Raw genomic sequence first — 6,000 nt, 5'->3', positions numbered from 1 at the left:
CACTGGGTCTGCTCATCCGCTTCAACTCGATCTTTTTTAGGTCAGACTTGTTCTAACAGTAAAATCCCGTAAAATACACATCTTTAAAACAATGTCAAGCATAAGAAGCTTGTTTTTGCTGTTGTTTGAATCTTTCCTGGCAAGTCTTGTGGGCTTTGATGGTGAAGTAAGACAAATAAACAATATATCTATGCTTGTGTTTGGTTACGGCTAGAAATATATAAATAAGTGGATAGATGAAGAAGCATAGCAGGTTTTCTTATTCACATTGAGTGGGTTGGCATGGAGAGAGAAAGAGAGCGAGCGAGAGAGAAATGCTTTGTTGTAAGAATTTAGATTTTTAAGCATTGGCCTTGGAACTGCTTTCATGTTGTGTCATAAGCTATTCTCTCTCCAGTGCAGAGGCGCATGCTGCATGCCACACGTGAGTAAAGGTAATAGCAAATAAATGCATTGCAACCATCCAGTATAAAAATCTAAGGGAAATACATTGAAATTAGATGTCCTTTGTAGTTATACACTACCTCAATGTTATATTAGTTATATGTTTACTTTCGGTGACATATTACTTATATGTCACTACATTTGATATGTATACATTGCAAAAAAACATAGTGCTTAATCAAATAGCATAATAATTATTGTGATATTACCTCAAACATATTTACCAGCCAATATGTATCATACTCCTCCTGCAAATGACTTTGCAATAATATGATACTCATTAATACAATTTCCCAACTCAAATCTGTGTATCAAGGCGCAGAGTCTGAAACGACATTAACGGTTTGGATAGTTCTCAATCACCATAAAACAAGGATGCATTAGCAACCACATTAGCATAATAATTTCATCAAGAAATACTTTATAATGACTTAAGTTATTTGGAATTGTCAACCACAAAATATGTTTTTGTACGGATTAATGATTTTTAAATTGAGAGAGAGTTTTACTCAGATTAAGACTGATGTTCAATGAAACAGGCAGCTATAAACATTGAGTGAGAGACTCGCTATTAATACATTAATCAGATGTAATTATTTTTAGATAAAATAAATTTAAGGCCTATTCCATACAAAGTGCCAATTCATAATTAAAAAGAACAGGGTTCCAGTAATGAAGGTAGCTAACAATACAGAATACATGCCTTTACGGTGTCCATTTTAGGACAGAAGGTGTCCTAAAATGGACACCGTATGCATTGAGTAACTGAATCGTGTCTCTTTACCAAAGACTGTGAATAGAACTATGGCTTTGAATTTTTTTTTTTGTTAACTAGTCTGCTCTCTGGCACAGAAGCTGTATGGGTGCATGTGGCTTTTCTATTACACTATTGAGTTTAGTAGGGCGGCAGGTAGCGTAGTGGTTAAGAGCATTGTGCCAGTAACCGAAAGGTCGCTGGTTCTAATCCCCGAGCTGACTAGGTAAAAAATCTGTCGATGTGCCCTTAAGCGAGGCACGTAACCCTAGTCGCTCTGGAAAAGAGCGTCTACTAAAATGTAAACGTAATTACAGATTTCTGTTCCTGTATACACAGGTGGGTGGTAGCTACAGTGGGTATCATAAGTATTCACCCCCCTTGGATTTTGTTGCATTACAAAGTGGGATTGAAATAGATTTAATTGTGATTTTTTTTCATTGATCTACACAAAATGCTACATAATGTCAAAGTTAAAAATAATTTCTACACATTTTTACATATTAATATAACTTAAATAACTAAAATATACTTGTTGCGTAAGTATTCAGTCGATTTGTTTAGGCAAGCCTAAATTTGTCCAGGAGTAAAATGTGGCTTAACAAATCAATTAATAAGTTACATGGACTCCGTCTGTGTGAAATAATAGGGGCTGACATGATTTTTGAATGACTACCCCTTCCTCTGTCCACCAACATCTGTAAGGTCCCTCAGTCAAGTATTGAATTTCAAGCACATATTCAACTACAAAGACAAGGGAGCTTTTTGAAAGTCTCATAAAGAAGGGAAGTGATTGGTAGATGGGTAACAATATCAAATCAGACATTGAATTTCTCTTTAAGCATGGTCAAGTTAATAATTCTGCTGTGGATGATGTATTTAACCACCCAGACACATCAAAGATACAGTCGTCCTCTGAACTGAGCTGCAGGACAGGAAGGAAACTGCCCAGCAATGTCACCATGAGGCCATTGTTGATTTTAAAACAGCAACAGAGTTCAATGTCTGTGATGGGAGAAAACTGAGGATGAATCAACAACATTGTAGTGACTCCACAATAATGGACTAAATGACAAAGTGATCCAAAACACGGCAAAGGAATACACTTTTTGGCCTAAATGCGAAGCCTTGTGTTTGGGGCAAATCCAACACAACACATCACTGAGTAACTGCCTCCTTATTTTCAAGCATTGTATTGGCTGCATCATGTTATTAGTATGCTGGACATCAGCAAAAACTGGGACGTTTTTCAGGATTAAAAGAAGCATAGGCAAACTCCTAGAGGAAAACCTGCTTCAGTCTGCTTTACACCAGACAGGCTGAATCAAATGCTCAAAGAAAATAAATACTACTTATGAATCTAGATCACCAGTGTCCTCTATTCGAGGCCCTTAGCGGTAACAAGAGTTAGATGTGCTCAAAGAGGAGCCACTAAAACATCTTAGCATACCTTTGACATTTACCAATTATGACATCTAACTGGAGGGAGTAGCTCTCTAGCTCTGTAGTCTACTGATATACTCTATCCTCCTTCTCAGCATTTGTATGTCAGGACAGAGAGAGAAAAAGACTGAGACAGAGAGGAAGAGAGCGAGAGAGAGACAGAGAGTCTGTCTGCCTGTTTATCTCTGTCGGTGCATAGTGGAGATTAGACTTACAGAAAAACACATGCAGACGGTTTTATCCACTATCTGCCCCCGTTACTGGGACATGTTCATGGCCCTCGCAGCTGAAGACGCCCTCCACTGCTCTGGGTTGGAAGATTAGTGAGGGCCCCTCTCTCTGTAACCTGGTGGCTCAGCCCTGACTCGTTATCACACTAGCCGAAGGTACTCCCATTCTGCAGTTGTCACTGCCGCCATCCCTTGTATTTCTCAGATGATGCAGGGAGATTCACAGGTCTGCTGTGGTTAGGTTTGCTGAAGCTTTGTCTGACGCTCCTAGAGCAATGCCTCGTTTGTCTAAGGTGTTGAGGTTGAGAAACAGTGATTGAGATTGCAGCGGGCGGCCATCTTGATTGGAGTAAATGCTATGTCATCATCTATACCAGTGACATGGCATGTTGGCTTTCTGAATCTTGCTTTCCATAGCAACGGTCATCAAAATTATTAAAAGGTTTATAAACGTTGTTTTGTTTCATTCACACCTGCACTGTTGGAGCTTGGAGCTGAAGTATTTCACTGTACACTGCAACTACATCTGTCTTGCAAACGCGGCACGATTATAACTCTGTGCCATTCAGAGGGTGAATGGGCAAGACAAAAAATGTAAGCGCCTTTGAACGGGGGTATGGTAGTAGGTGCCAGGCCAGGCGCACCGGTTTGTGTCAAGAACTGCAATGCTGCTGGGTTTTTCACACTCAACAGTTTCCCGTGTGTATCAAGAATGGTCCACAACCCAAAGGACATCCAGCCAACTTGACACAACTGTGGGAAGCATTGGAGTCAACATGGACCAGCATCCCTGTGGAACTCTTTCGACACCTTGTAGTCCATGCCCGATAAATTGAGGCTGTTCTGAGGGCAAAAGGGGGGAGGTGCAACTCAATATTAGGAAGGTGTTCCTAATGTTAGGTATACTTAGTGTATATTGGGTGTATTTGCACCAAAAACAGCACTCACCTGTGTTGTCTAGACTGCCTCATTAATAACTGTTGTTGTCACGTTATCTTGCATAATTCAACAAGTGTGTCAAGAGAGAGATACCCACGTGATTTAAAATTAAAAAGCTTGGCTCTAGATTACACCTATCTATACGTATTTTACATTGTTTGCAAGATCAGCAAATGTAATTTGTAAACATTTCAATTGTATTAAATCATTACTTTTTTAAATCGCACAAAAAATCAACACCCACCAAAATAAAGGTCTCTTTCTTCTCTTATTAGCGTGGAGACGGTGCGTTAAATCCCTGATGAAGCGTTAGCATGATTATAGATGCAATGGAAAGCCAATGTATTCATTTGAGTGTTTGACAGGTCATTACAAACGTTTCCGTGGTCGTAACGTTAACAGGGAAAAAATTATGGCACAAGTAAGAGTGGGAAAGAGTCGCCAGAGCAAAAATGAAAGCAATCAACCCGGTGAGATTTATGTGACAAGTGGATTTTGTGCCCCTCAAACACAGGAAATAGATGGCTGAAAAGGAGAGATCCTCAGGTGGGCGGGGCATGTGTGTTGCTACTTTCCAGGTGGGGATGCAATATCATTATCACATATCATTATCACATTATCATTATCACATATCATTATCACATATCATTATCATGATCACATATCATTATCGTTATTATGATCACATATCATTATCTTTATCGCATATCATTATAATAATCGTTATCATTATCACGTATCATTATCGTTATCGTTATTGCATATCATTATCATTATTATGATCACATATCATTATCTTTATCGCATATCATTATAATAATCGTTATAATTATTGCATATCATTATTGTTATCATTGTCACACATCATTACCATTGTCACATATCATTATCATGATCACATATCATTATCATTATAGTTATCATGGGGATCCACGTGCTGTAGATACTATACACCAAAGCCTACTGTATGGCTAATAAATGTCTTAATAGAGTTTACTTGTGGTAATCTCTCATTTAAAGTGACAGATGAGCTGAGAACCAATTAATCCAGAATTTAAAGGGATGGTGCGAGATTCGGGCAAATTTCTACTTACCCCGAGTCAAATTGCGTCCAGTTTGAAGGAAGCTGAAGGTAGTTTTGCATTAGCATTAGCGCTATCTGTACCGGTAGACTTCTAGTCACTGCGCTATTGCTAGTTATATGCTAACTAGCAATAGCGCAATGACTAGAGGTACACTAATGCAAAACTACCTTCAAACGGCTAGAGAAACTAGGCATCTTCAATGTCCTTTTACATTTACATTTACATTTACGTCATTTAGCAGACGTTCTTATCCAGAGCGACTTACACATTTGTCCATTCACCTTATAGCCAGTGGGATAACCACTTTACAATGTGGTCCTCTGTAGCTCAGCTGGTAGAGCACGGCGCTTGTAACGCCAAGGTAGTGGGGTCGAACCCCGGGACCACCCATATACAAAAAAAAAATGTATGCACGCATGACTGTAAGTCGCTTTGGATAAAAGCGTCTGCTAAATGGCATATTATTATTTATTATTATAATATGTATTTTTTATTTTTATTTTTTATTTATTTTTGGGGGGTGGGGTAAGGATTACTTGATCCTATCCTTCAAACTGCATGCATAAAAATGGTATTCATGAGTTCAACTGACTCTGGGTAAGTAGAAAAACGACTTTCTTGACAGAATCTCACACTATCCCTTTAAAGAGTGGACTAAAGAAGTAACGAATGAAGGAATGAAGGAAGGAAGGAAGGAAACTGGCCTTGTTGTCCCTCAGTAACCCTATATGTAGACGCTTTGCCATCTTGTCATGATTGGCCCCATACAGATGAACTGAACCATACCACCAATTCCCAACATGTCCCAATGATTTACTATGCACACTCCAAGACCTAGAAAATCAATTCCCCTGCAGTAACTTATGAGAAAACATTTTTTGGTATCTGTTCTAATGAAAAATCGATCTTTGCTATTGTTTTCTAATCTTGTTGTTTCTACCGCATTTCTGTATTCCATTGTTTGTTGGTCATAAAACCTTTTTTTGTTCCCTGTTTCTCTATAGCACAGATTTCATGTGAGGAAAGAAGCATACAGTATAACTCAAAGATACACTCGGGAAGCGAGGTTGCATATCTTACCTGGGAGGATTAGTAGCTAGGACAG

This window comes from Coregonus lavaretus, assembly GCF_964263955.1.
Source record: "Coregonus lavaretus genome assembly, chromosome: 40".
NCBI lineage: Eukaryota > Metazoa > Chordata > Actinopteri > Salmoniformes > Salmonidae > Coregonus > Coregonus lavaretus.
This window is presented reverse-complemented; position numbering follows the sequence as displayed.